The sequence below is a fragment of the Hibiscus syriacus genome, unplaced genomic scaffold, assembly GCF_006381635.1.
Source record: "Hibiscus syriacus cultivar Baekdansim isolate YM2019G1 unplaced genomic scaffold, ASM638163v2 tig00013680_pilon, whole genome shotgun sequence".
Taxonomy (NCBI): Eukaryota; Viridiplantae; Streptophyta; class Magnoliopsida; order Malvales; family Malvaceae; genus Hibiscus; species Hibiscus syriacus.
The window spans coordinates 720076-735141 of NW_024062306.1; the positions used below are offsets into that span (position 1 = coordinate 720076).

A 15066-nucleotide genomic window follows, 5' to 3' on the forward strand; every position below is an offset into this window, starting at 1 on the left:
CAATTAATATTTTATTCATCCACTTGTTCAATGACCCTTTTACCCTTTTACTCTTTCTTCATTTGCTAATTAATCCTACACCAACATCTTTCAATTAATTCCTTCACTTTTCAATTTATTTAATTTGGTCATTGAATTTAAAAATCTTACACCTAAATCACTAACCCGGTATTGAGGATATTACAAATCTCCCCCTTAAGAAAATTCGTCCCCGGATTTTCATTACACGAATAAATGGGGGTACTAATGCCACATATCCTCTTCACGTTCCCACGTTGATTTCTTTATCTTGTGATTTCTCCATAGAACTTTGACCAAAGGAATAGTCTTATTCCTTAGTTGTTTCACTTCGTGAGCTAATATTTGAACAAGTTCTTCCTCATACGTCAACTCCGGTTGAACTTCAATCTCTTTTGATGACACAATATGGGAGGGATCAGATCGATACTTCCAAAGCATTGAAACGTGGAAAACATCATGAATCTTTTCCATTTCAGGTGGTAAAGCTAATTGGTATGCCACTGGTCCCACTTTCTTAACAATCTCATAAGGTCCGATGAATCGAGGGCTTAACTTTCCTTTACGGCCAAACCTCAAAACTTTCTTCCATGGAGACACTTTTAAAAATACTTTGTCTCTAACTTGATATTCTATCTCATTCCTTTTTAAATCCGCATATGATTTCTGTCTATAAGCTGCTGCATTGAGGTTATTTTAAATTACTTGAACCTTTTCTTCTACCTCCTGAATCAACTCAGGACCAAGGATTTCTCTATCTTTAAGCTCAAACCAATTCAAGGGTGTACGACATCTCCTCCCGTAAAGAGCTTCATAGTGAGCCATTTTAATACTCGACTGATAGCTATTGTTGTAGGCAAATTCGGTAAGTGGCAAATATCTTTCCCACGATCCCTTAAATTCAATTACACAAGCTCTCAACATATTTTCTAGGATTTGGATCGTTAACTCAGATTATCCATCATTATGAGGATGGAATGATGTGCTGAAGTTCAGTCGTGTGCCTAATGCTCCGTGCAAGGTTTTCCAAAATCTTGAGGTAAAGCGAGGGTCTCGATCATAAACTATAGAAACATGTACTACATGCAATCGTATAATCTCCCTGATATATAACTCAACATATTTATTCATAGGGAAATAAGCTTCTATCGAAATAAAATAGGCTGACTTAGTCAATCTATCTACGATCACCCAGATTGAATCTCTTTTATTTGGAGTTAAAGGTAACCCCGTTACAAAATCCATTGTTACGTTCTCCCATTTCCACTGAGGAATCAACATTGGTTGTAATAGTCCCGACGGAACCTGATGCTCAACCTTGACTTGCTGGCAAGTCAAACACTTAGATACAAATTCTGTAATGTCTTTCTTCATTCCCAACCACCAATATCGACTCTTGAGGTCCATATACATTTTGTTTCTTCCTGGGTGCATTGTTAATGAACTACAATGGGCTTCCGTTAATATATCATTCTTTAACTCATCATCATCTGGAATCACTAGCCTCCCTTGATAATATAGGTTCCCATCAGCTTTCATCTCATAATCTGTACACTCTCCATTCCTTATTTGATGTAGCTTCTTTGAACACTTTTCATCACTTGCTTGCAATTCTTTAATTCGATCTAGCCATGATGGCTTGAGAGTCAATTCAACACAGATAGCACCATCTTCACTTAATGATAGTCTAGCATCCGTAGCTCGTAAGGCTGCAAACGTTTTTCGGCCTAAGGCATCCGCTACCACATTTGCTTTTCCCGGATGAAAATAAATTACAACATCATAATCCTTGAGAAATTCCACCCATTTTCTCTGTCTTAAATTCAACTCTTTCTGAGTCATCAAGTACTTTAAACTCTTGTGATCTGTATATAAATAACATCTTTCACCATACAAGTAGTGATGCCAAATCTTAAGAGCGAACACTACTGTAGCCATCTCCAGACCGTGCGTTGGATAATTCTTTTCGTGCAATTTTAATTGCCTTGATGCATACGCTACCACCTTGTCCTCTTGCATCAATACGTATCCCAAACCATTATGGGGCATGTCGCTATAAACCACAAAATTCTTGCCAGACTCAGGTTGGAGTAATACTGGAGCTTCTGTCAAAATATTCTTTAAGATTTCAAAACTCTCTTGACATTCCTAAGTCCAAACAAATTTTACTTCTTTTCTCAGCAACTTAGTTAGGGGTAATGCTATTATCGAAAATTTTTTAACGAACCTTCGGTAATAACTAGCTAACCCCAAAAATCTCTGAACTTCCGATACATTCTTTGGAACTTCCCACTCTAAAATTGCTTTAATCTTTTGAGGATCCACTTGAATTCATTCTATAGAAATCACATGCCCTAAAAATGTTACCTCATTTAACCAAAACTCACATTTCGATAATTTGGTATACAACTTCTTGTCTCGAAGAGTTTCCAAGACTGTTCTCAAATGTGCACTATGCTCTTCATTCATTTTTGAATACACCAAAATATCATCGATAAACACCACTACAAATTGATCCAAATAAGGTTGAAATATTTGGTACATCAAATCCATGAAAGTAGCCGGTGCATTTGTAACTCCAAACGGTACCACGATAAACTCATAGTGGTCATACCTCGTTCTAAATGCCTTCTTTGAAATGTATTTCTCTTAAATCTTTAATTGATGATAACCCGAACGTAAATCAATCTTCAAGAACATTGAAGCTCCCTTTAATTGATCAAATAAATCGTCAATTCGGGAAAGTGAATACTTGTTCATAATGGTCACCTTATTAAGATATCTATAATCAATGCAAAGACGCATTGATCCATCATTCTTTTTGACAAACAACACAGGAGCTTCCCATGGTGAGACACTTGGTCTTATAAATCCTTTATCTAACAACTCCTGTAATTGTATCTTTAACTCTTGTAACTCTGTTGAACTATGTTTTGATATAACAATTTAAGGCAAAATGGTTTTTGGACTTGAATTGAATTTACAAAATGTTTTTGGACTTAATTGAATTTATTCAAAGTTTTAAAAGGTTTCAAAAATAATTCAAAGTCCATTAAATTCGGATTTGAGCCAAAATGCTAAAGGGTGTCAAAGTGCATCCATGCACCCCTGCAGTGCATCCATGTATCCCTGTAGTGCATCCATGCACCTGCACTAGTGCATCGATGCACCATACAGTGCATCCATGCACTCAAACACCGAATGCAATTTGTGCATCGATGCATCCTTCTGTGCATCGATGCATCCTTCTGTGCATCGATGCATCCTGCTGTGTATCCATGCACGAAGGCTGCACTAGTAACTGCTAGTTTATTTGAATTTAATGAAGGGGTATCGATGCACCATGATAGTGCACCGATGCACCATGTTATGGGTAACCTTTTTGAGCAGAAAAATCATCCCCAAACGACTCCAAAACATCCCCAATGGCTATATACAATATCAAACACATTCCAAGCTATAAATACAAGCTAAAGACACTTGAAGAATAATGAGAACAACTATCCAAGCAATCAAACACAAGAGAAGAGTTGTTCATTCTTATTTCATCTTTCTATTGTAAATATTTTGTTCTTGTGAGCTCAATCTTGTAAACACCTACTTTTGAGAGGTTTATTTGTTTACTTCTTTTATCCTTTTGTAAAGGGGAAAGGTTCTAGCTAATCCCGTGTAAAAGCTAGGGAAATGTTCTAGTTTAGCCCGAAAAAACTAGGGAGTTTGTAAGGTTACTCTTTGTCCTCAAAAGAAAGAACAAATTATTGAATTTGTTGGAAAATCCTTGGTGAGGAGCTAAGGTAGTGGATGTAGACTTGGTTGAGAAGTCGAACCACTCTAAATTGCTGTACAATTCTTTATCTTTTAATCTCCTTACTCCCTAAACATAAAAAATGATCCCGACCCTCTTTGTAAGCAATTCCAGTTATCGATTCGAGATTCTGAAAATCCTAATAATTGGCATCAGAGCCTAACTCATTAAGAAGGTTTAACCACCTTGATATGATCCTCGAAGAAGCTCTACCAATTTCTGACGCAACCAACAAAGAAATGTCTTTTTCCTCCGATGCTTATTATCTTGAAGAATATCCTATTATGGATTCACAACCGGTCAACAAGCCACCTTTATTCAATAGAGCAAATTATACTCATTGGAAGAATAAGATGATGTAATTTATTTAATCTTACAATCTAGGAGCTTGGAACTCAATCATGGATAGTTACTCCTCTCCATTCGGTAAGTACAACGATTGGTGTAGAGAAGAGCAGAAAAATTTTCAGCTTAACTCTAAGGCTATACATATTCTATTATGTGCTTTAGGCCCAAATGAATATGGAAGAATCTCATCTTTTTCCAGTGCCAAAGAGATTTGGGATAAGCTCCAAGTCACTCATGAAGGAACCGACGAAGTGAGGGAATCAAAGAAAAGTCTTCTCAACCATAGCTACGAGAACTTCAAGATGAAACCCGATGAAGACATCAAAGCTATGAGGGATAGATTTTCTGTGATTGTCAACGGTCTCAAGGGATATGAAGAAGTAATCCCTAATGAGAAGCTTGTGAGGAAGATGATCTGTTTTCTTCCAAAGGAGTGGCAATCGAAGAAGACGGCCATTATCGAAGCAAGAAACTTAAAGTCTCTCACTCTCGATGAGCTAATTAGTTCCCTTCTCACTCATGAGATGATGGTGAATGAAGATGAAGAAAGGAAAAAGAAGAAAAACAAGAAGAAGAAGGAGGTAGGCATTACCTTCAAATCCACCAATGAAAGCTATCAAGATTCAAGTGATGAGGTGGATGAAGACGATGATGAACAAGAAGAAGAGATGGTCAAGCTCTTGAAGGAACTCAAGAGATTCATGATTTCCAAGGAAGTGAAACATGAATCAACCAAGAAGAAGAGTCCCCCGATATGCTTTAATTGTCAAAGAAAGGGGCATGTCAAGTATGAATGTCATCTTCTAAAGAAAAAGGGGAAGAAGACATTTGTTGCATCATGGAGCGATGAAGATAATTCCAATGATGAAGATGAAGTAGTCAACCTATGCCTCATGGTCACTCAAGAAGAATTCGAGGTATCTTCTAACTCAAATGAATTTAATTCATTTACTTTTGATGAGTTACAAGATGCTTATAATAGGTTGTATTTGGGATTTGAGACCATGAATTCCAAATATACAAAATTAATTTAAAAACTCAAAATTAAAAATAAATCAATTTTGAAAATCAAAATGAAATTTTGAAAAATGATTTAGAGCTTTCAAAAATCAAAATAAATGATTTAGAAAAGACAAATTTTGAGTTAGGAGTTAAGCTTAAAAGCTTAACAAAAGAAAAAGAATTAATTTCTAAAAAGAACCTATTATGTTTTGAAATGAAAAAAATGCTCGCATTGTCATTTTCATGGTCATAAGGAACATACTTGTCCTTTGAATAAAGGAAAACGTTTTAAAATTAGGCAAGTATGGGTTCCGAAAGGAACAAGAGGCATTGAAACTAACGTTGAAGGATCCAAAGCAATTTGGATACCAAAATCAAAATAAATGTCTCTTGTAGGTGTGTGAGAGCAATGGTGATGAAAGTGATGATATTCAAGATTCTCTAGCCACACATGAAAAAGGAATGGGTAACCTCTAAGCTTAATGATTTAATTTTGGTTATTTGGTTGCTCATTTGATTTTAAGCATGCTTGAGTTGTGATATTAAATGATTATGTTTTAATCTCATGTATGTTGAAAACAATTAGTATGATGAATAATTTTAAAGTTTTAATACTTTTTCAAAATTTTTAGTTCATCATAATAAAATTTTGGTCAAAATTGGTTTTAATGCAAATGATATCTCTCTAATAATTGATATCATTTTTTTTAAAACTTTGATTTTACAAATTTTAAATTTTTGACCTAAATTTGAATGTTTATGCATGTGGTTTAAATGAAAAAGATATCTCTCTAACAATTGATATCAAATTTTTCAAAATGCATAACATTTTTGGAAAACTTTATGCATATGCACTTAATTTTAACAAATGGTATTGATATCAAATTTCAACAATTGGTATTGCATAAAGTATTTTAGTCTTGGATATATTGAATTTCATGTGCTACTAACATATTTGTAATTCTTTGTAGAAATTCAATTTCTTTTTTAAGTGTCATGTTCTTAAAGCTAAATTTTGATTGGAATGCATTTATTGAGGGGAAGCTTTGATTTTTCAAATGATTTTTAAATGTCAAATTTACCACTTACTCTCCAAAGTTATTTTGAACTTCAAAGATCGAATTATTTTTTATATAACAAAAAGGGGGAGAAGTTTGGTTTGAAAAATTCAATTTCTAAATGAAAAAGGGGAGCTTAACATTTTCATATATTTTTCAACAATTGTTAACAATTGATATCTTTTTCATAAACAATTTATTAAGGGGGAGTTTTGCCAAAAACAATTTTTCAAATGTTTTGTTATATCAAAAAGGGGGAGATTGTTGAACTATGTTTTGATATAACAATTTAAGGCAAAATGGTTTTTGGACTTGAATTGAATTTACAAAATGTTTTTGGACTTAATTGAATTTATTCAAAGTTTTAAAAGGTTTCAAAAATAATTCAAAGTCCATTAAATTCGGATTTGAGCCAAAATGCTAAAGGGTGTCAAAGTGCATCCATGCACCCCTGCAGTGCATCCATGCATCCTTGCAGTGCATCCATGCACCTGCACTAGTGCATCGATGCACCATGCAGTGCATCCATGCACTCAAACACCGAATGTAATTAGTGCATCCATGCACTCAAACAACGAATGCAATTAGTGCATCGATGCATCCTTCAGTGCATCGATGCATCAAGGTTGTGCATCGATGCATCCTGTTGTGCATCCATGCACGAAGGCTGCAACGGCTAGTAACGGCTAGTTTATTAGAATTTAATGAAGGGGTATCGATATACCATGATAGTGCACTAATGCACCATGTTATGGGCGGCCTTTTTGAGTAGAACAATATCCCCAAATGGCTCCAAAACATCCCCAACGGCTATATTCAACATCAAACACATTCCAAGCTATAAATACAAGCTAAGGACACTTGAAGAATAATGAGAACAACTATCCAAGCAATCAAACACAAGAGAAGAGTTGTTCATTCTTATTTCATATTTCTCTTGTAAATATTTTATTCTTGTGATCTCAATCTTGTAAACACCTACCTTTGAGAGGTTTATTTGTTTACTTTTTTTATCCTTTTGTAAAGGGGAAAGGTTCTAGCTAATCCCGTGTAAAAGCTAGGGAAATGTTCTAGTTTAGCCCGGAAAAACTAGGGAGTTTGTAAGGTTACTCTTTGTCCTCAAAAGAAAGAACAAATTAGTGAATTTGTTGGAAAATCCTTGGTGAGGAGCTAAGGTAATAGATGTAGACTTGGTTGAGAAGTCGAACCATTCTAAATCGCTGTGCAATTCTCTATCTTTTAATCTTCTTACTCCCTAAACACAAAACGATCCCGACCCTCTTTACAAGCAATTCTGGTTATCGATTCGAGCTTCCAAAAATCCCAACAAACTCTTTTGGAGCCATTATGTATGGAGCCATGGTAATAGGCGCAGTTCCAGGTATTATTTCAATATGGAATTCTACCTCTCTTTCTAGAGGTAACCCTGGCAACTCTGTAGGAAATACATCGAGAAACTCTCTGACTATGGGAGTTTTTTCAATTCTTTTCTCCTTGATTCTAACATCCAGCACATAGCAATGAACCCTTGACATCCTTGTAGCAGTAACTTCTTTGTTGTCATCACTGAGATTACATTTGTCAATGGATTCCACCATTCACTAAATACCACGACTTCTACCCCTTCCGGACTTCTCAACATTACTCTTTTAGTCTACAATCGACATTAGCATAATAATGATATAACCAATCCATTCCCAATATCACTTTGAATTCTTCGAAGGGTAATTCCATCAAATTAGCAGGGAATTCAATTTCCTGAATCCGTATGGGACATACTCGACACACCATATTGATTCAAGCACTGTACCCTAACAGATTAGTCACTATCACCTCATTACTAGTAGCTTCTAACTGAATATTCAATTCTCTCACCAACTTATTACTAATATATGAGTATGTAGAACCCGGATCAATCAACACAAACACACTCTTTCCATATAATTGAAAAATACCTGTTATTATTTCTGAGTCATCTCGATCCTCATTGGTCTTAAGATTGTACACTCAAGCAGTGGAGCGTATCTCCTATTGAGCAGATGACTCTGGCTGACTTCTTTCTCGTCCTCTACCTCTTCCCATCTGAATTGGCGAAATAGACCTCTATGGCTGTGCAGATTCAGTGGCTATTATAGGACAATCTCGAACAAAATGCCCGGTGTCCCCACACTTAAAGCAGGATCCCAAAATCATTTTGCATATTCCTGAGTGATTCCTTCCACAATGTGGACATTGTCTGACTTGACTCGGATTAGATCTCCTAGCTCCATATCCTGCTGACTGGGTTTGTCTGACCCTCATCGGATTTAATCATCTAGCAGAGGATGCCACTGATTATGATCTCGCTTGGGGTCGAGAACCAACATCTCTGCCCTTTTTTGATGGTGAAGCACTCAATGATGCACCCGATCTTTTCGATGTTTGAGCTTGAGAATCTTTAAACCTTTCATTCTGAGCTCTTTCTAGAGCTTTAGCACGATTCACCACTTCTTGAAATGAATATAAGCTCAACACAATCAACATTTCTTTTAACCTTGGACACATGCCTTCTATGAACCACTCACAAGCATCGTTCTCCGTGGAAATTAACTCATCAGCGAAGTGACATAACTTGTTGAATTCACATTCATATACAGTGCGATTCCATTGCTTCAGATTCATGAACTCTTGCTTTATCTGTCGGATAAACTGGTCTCCTATGTATTTATGCTTGAATTCCTCTAAGAACAAAGACCAAGTTACTTGATCACCATACATTCTCAATGTAACGTTGGTCCACCAAATTCTCGCTTGCCCTTGAAGCAAGGAGACTACTCCATCCAGCTTGTCAGCATCGGAACAATGAAGTCCCTCAAGCATAATTTTCACGTCATTAAGCCAAAGGTCCGCAGTAACAGGACCTTCTTCGGCTTCACCTCTAAACTCTGGTGCTCCTAAGCCCTTCAACTCTTTTGCAACATTCATTTTTGGAGCTGAAGTAGCAGAAGGTTATAAACGTGTCAATACCGCATCCAATGTCCTAAAGAACACATCTTGATCAGCTACAGACACTCCCGAGGGTGCCTGTTCTTCACTCTGCCTGGCCAGGGCAGGTGAATTACAGCTTTCAGCGGGCCTATCATCTCCCGCTTCACTTATAGAGCTATCATGTCCGAACATCTAATAAAATACAACCATATAGTTCTATTAGCAAAACAACATACTTACTATTCTATCAGATCAGAAGTTTTCACTATTTTGTTGACATGTATACATTATATGACACTCTAGACTCCGGTTTATGCCCAGAATCAACTAAACCTTAGATCTGATGCCATTAAATGTAATACCCCCAACCCGTACCCGACCCGAATATGAGTCCGAGATGACACATTGACATTTTAAAATAATATTCTTACCAAATAACCAAATATTTGAACTTATATTAAGAAAATACGATGATATAATATTGAATTATGTCCGTTATAAATTTTTGAGATAAAAACATATTTATGAACAGTATTATATGGTATGAACAGTACCGTGAACAGTAATGAATAGTATAATGAACAGTGCTACAGTGCATCGATGCATTGCTACAGTGCGTCGATGCACAAAAATATCGAAGCAAAATTGTGTATCGATGCACTGCTATATGACTGCTACAGTAACTTTCGTAAAAACGTACATAAAACTCGTAAAAATTTAATCGTTCATTACTATACGTTTACATTTACATAAATATGTTTAAAACATTAGAAAAGTCGATCAGAGCGTTCATACTAAAACATTTCTTACATGCCAACATACTATACACAATCAAAATACATAATTTATCAATTACTTCTGATCTGATCTTCTAGCAGTGTTGATGTTCTTGCCACTCCTATTTTTGCTATTCTTGGTTCTTGGTACCTACGTGTAAATCACTTACACTCTAAGTCATAGACTTAGTGAGGCATAATTAAATATATAACAATGAATTCATGAAACATGCACTCTTACCGTTCAACCGTAACATTATAACCTGCATGTATCCATTACACTACAACATATATGATCATGTCATGGATATATGAAATTTATATTCTTATGCAAGTTTCACTTCACTTTATCTTTGTATTACCCATGTACATTATTGAGAACATGAGGTAAATGAGTATATTGAGGTTGTGCACAAATAGTGTCACCACATCTCGAATAAATTCCCTCTAGGGGCACTGAATATTTGTCCCGAATGACCACTATGTCCCGAAGGACTACTGTATATGTCCCAAAGGACCACTGTATATCCCTCGACTCTTGGCATGCCAATTATACCTACAGCTCTCATATTAAATAACATTGGCTTAAATATAAATACATTTATCATTTTCATATATTTTTTATCACTTTTCATATAAACACGTATTTCACTTCACATGTACACATATGATCATTTCCATTATTTCACATATCTAAATTGATTCTCTGACAATTGCATTCTTTCATATAATATAATATTAAAACATAAACAAATTATGCAAGAAATCATTGTATTCAATATATATATATATATGGATGCATGTACATGAATTTGAAATCATGAATTCAAATATAAGAGATAGACTTATTGCAAGTCTTATCTCCATGCAATTCTATCTAGTATGTGCGCTCACATTAGCCTTGCTTACTTTGACTATATTCTAATCCTTTGATTGTTCTGGAACAGGATTACGTTCTATATCTACATAATAATACATTGATACAAATCAGTATACTAATAATATATCCTAAACTTTCATTTCTTAAACTAAAGGAAAGTAATTTCATTGCTTATTTAAAGTAGATATCGGTACTTGTTGAATGGGTACCGATGCCCCTGACCCAGAGTTCACATTTTCAGCACGTGAATTACTTCATTTCAGCTCAATACTTCATATTTCCTCCCCTTTAATAATCCTAACTTACATACACATGCTTAGCCTCACTAATATTCATTTATCCCATCTTTAACCTCAATATCCTCTCCTCTTTATAAAATTTAAGAATCATACTCAAATTTCAACATGTTTTAAATTCAATTCTAGCCCTTCTTATGTCTTAACTAGATTGATGACAAGTCAAATCCATCTTCCAAATTCATTTAAACCCTCTTATTCAAAATTTTACTTTGAAACCCATTCTCTTTAATCTTCTATAACTCAAAACTCTTTGAGTTTCTAAGTCCCTTTTTCCTTCCATCATGTTTCCTAAAGCTTCATGAATCAAAACCATGCTTGAATTTGAAGGATTAACCAAAAGAAATCAAACTTACCTTGAGCTTGGGTGCTTCACGTTTGAGAGAAGAAGAAGATGAAGAAAGAAGAAAGAATGAGTGCGAGAAATCTGGAAACATTTGTTTCCTATATATGCTCCATGTGGGTTTATAAAATAACCCAATTAATATTTTATTCATCCACTTGTTCAATGACCCTTTCACCCTTTTACTCTTCCTTCATTTGCTAATTAATCCTACACCAACATCTTTCAATTAATTTCTTCACTTTTCAATTTATTTAATTTGGCCATTGAATTTAAAAATCTTACACTTAAATCACTAACCCGATATTGAGGATGTTACAAAATTATTAGGGTAAAGTACACAAATAGACCACCGATTATAGGGCGCTTGATGAGTGTTTAATATTGTATATATTTATTGTTATTTACTTTTTATTTTTCGATTGGAAATTATTGATTTATCTTTATTTTAGGTTTATTTTGGACATGAGCTTTATTTGATTAATTAGCCCAAAAAGTAGCAGATTCTGATGGTCCAGTCAGCATCTTCTGGAAGATGAACGGAATTATCTTGAATATTTATTTGGAATTTACCTGAAACAAGGTTATCCATAAGATGAAGCAGAATTAACCCCAAGTACAAGACTTAAATTTTTTTTTATCTTTTGTGATAAACCTTTTAGATTTAGGATTTTTAGTTTGATTATTTTATTATTATTTTATTTAGGAATTAGTTATTTTATTAGAACTATGGGTAGAATTTTTAGTTTGATTGGGAATTAGGCATTTTATTTACTTAGAACTTTTAGGTTATAAATACCCCTTAGATTCAACCTTTGAACTCATATTGTAATTTATATTTCCTTGTCTATTTATTGAAGTTCTATTTTTCTTTCATCTTTTTCTTTTCACAATGCTAAGCTTGATCCAATTCAAACTTGGCTAAACTCCAATTAGCCGAAAGCTGAGCAACAACTCAATCCGTTTCGTGATAATTGAAAAGTGCTTCATACCTTCATGTATCTTTCTTGATTTTCTACAAACTAGGGTTGACAATCGATCTTTCTTTTAAATATCTCAACACTTTCAATTCAAAGAGTGCACATTGGCTTGAATGTTGTTTTGATTTACCGTTGGAGAGAATAATCAGCTTGTAGTAAATTCAACTTCCTAAGAACAAACTTAGCGGCGGTCCGCTAAGGTAAATCAAGATCAGGTTCGATTCTCATTGAGACACCATAATCTGAGCATATACTTTTCTAGCACTTAAATTGGTGTTAACATCGATAGTTGTTTTTAACCCAAACAAGGATTAAATTCTAAGGATTGATGTAATACCCCAAAAATTTAAATAATGAACAAAATGCAAATTTTGAAAGTTTGATGGTCAAAGTAGAAAATTGGGAAAAAGTTTGATGGTTAAATTTCCTAAAAAGGATTCTATTCCATAAATACATAGTTTATTATTGAGAGTGGGGTTTTATAGAAATCATATTTTTGGATTTGGAATTTTAGTAAAGAATAATTAGAAAGGGTTAAAGCCGATAAGGAATTGGAAATTCAGATCGAATTGGAATTTTACAAAAATTTGAAGGATATTATAAAATGGTTGGAAATATTATTTTAATATTTTAGATCAGAGAAATTTGGTTTGGAAATGTGCAATTTTTCATATTTAATCGAAATAGTGGAATTTAGTGACTAAAATGCAAGTTTTGAAAATTTATGGGGAATTTCAGAAATCAAAGTAAAATTAATTCATCTTTGACTTTGGAATATAATAAGGATGAGTTGTCATGGTTTTATGGTGAATAAGAATATTCATTAAGGGTGATTTGGTATTATCCCAATTAAATGAATATTATATTCATTTATAGTGGAATATAGTTTAAACAAAGATGAAATACACCTAACATTTCATCCAAATTTGCTCTCTTCTTCTTCAAAGCTGCGTGGGTTTTCTTCAAAGGTGAGAGAAAGCTTCAACTCAATTTTCAAGTAATTTCCTTAGGATTTTGAGTATGATGTAAATAGAAAATTGTTGTATGCGAAAAACACTATCATTTGGTACCAATATTGCTTGATAATCTTGCTAGTGTTCAAAGACCCCAAATTATATAATTTGTGTTCATATAAGGTATCATGGAATTGATGATGCATCTTGACGTTTGTGAGGTAGTATATGCATATTCAAGCATGTATGATGATTAAAATATGTTAAAATTTGATTATGAATATTGAGTTCTATGTAGAGAAGTGGAATTTGAAGTTAAAGATGGGATAAATGAGTATTAATAAGTTTAAGCATGTGTATGTGACTTAAGAACATGAAAGGGGAAGAAACATGGAGTATTGAAGTTGAAATGAGTGAAATTTCGTGCTTAAAATGAGATTTCTGGGCAAAGTGCATCGATACACAGGTGGTGCATCGATACACCCTTTAATTGAAAAACATTGAATGCAATAAGTACATTGATTCATAGGCAGTGCATCGATACACTATTGAGTGCATCGATGTATAGGGGCCAGAATTGTTAATTTGGGACGGAAATGTTGTAGAAAGATTAATAATAAATATTTTTATTAATGTTTAAGTGATAACGGTTAGTAAATACAATAATAATTGGTAATATATATGTACTCAATGAATGGGAGATAGATCGAAATCAAGCTCCCGAGTCGAGTAAGGCGAAAGGCAAGGGCCAAGTCTCAGAGTAATCATTTTGCTAGTCAGGATATATAAGCAAGGAAAACCAGGTGAGTGCATCTAATTATGCACGTACATGTGGTAATAGTTAAAATAACATGATTTATTAATGTATGTATAGTGATTACCAAATGGCACTATATGTGATAAAATGATAAGGAAATCATATTGAATGTATGAATTTCCATATGGAGCACTATATGTGCTAAAATGATAAGGAAATCATACTGAGTGTATGAATTTCCATATGGAGCACTGAGTGTGCTAAAATGATAAGGAAATCATATTGAATATATGGATTTCCATATAGGGCATTATATGTGCTAAAATGGTAAGGGAATCATACAGAGTGTATGGATTTCTAGAAAAAGCACTAAGGGTGCTACAAGGATAAGGAAATCATACTAACAATATGAATTTTCATATATGGCACTTCATGTGCTAAAAATGGTAAAGGGATCATACTAATGGTATGGGTTCTTGAATAGGGCACTTCATGTGCTAAAAATGGTAAAAGAATCATACTAATGGTATGGATTCTCGAATAGGGCACTTCGTGTGGAAATCATATTAAGTATATGATATTCCAGATAGAGCACTGAGAGTGCTAATATTATAAGGAAATTATACGATTTGTATAAATTTCCCATGGAATGTATGGATTCCAATAACGATTAATAAATGAGGTTAATGACATCAGTGATGCAAACTATAGTAAGTATATTGGTAAAATAAGCTTACGAGCTTATGAAATTATAGTAAGTATATTGGTAAAACAAGCTTACGAGCTTGTAAAATTATAGTAAGTATAATGGTAAAATAAGCTTACGAGCTTATGAAATTATAGTAAGTATATTGGTAAAATAAACTTACGAGCTTAGGGATTT

At 34.1% G+C, this 15066-nt stretch overlaps 1 protein-coding gene across 1 annotated transcript in view; it reads right to left on the minus strand.

Moving 5' to 3' along the window:
- Positions 1-119, minus strand: part of LOC120206326 — a 33062-nt gene extending 32943 nt beyond the window's left edge. The window contains exons 1-2 of the mRNA XM_039206012.1: positions 108-119; positions 52-65 (exon numbers count right to left, since the gene is read on the minus strand). The gene's annotated coding sequence lies outside the window, so the exon portion shown is untranslated. The remainder of the gene's footprint in view (positions 1-51; positions 66-107) is intronic.
- Positions 120-15066: the final 14947 nt, after the last annotated feature.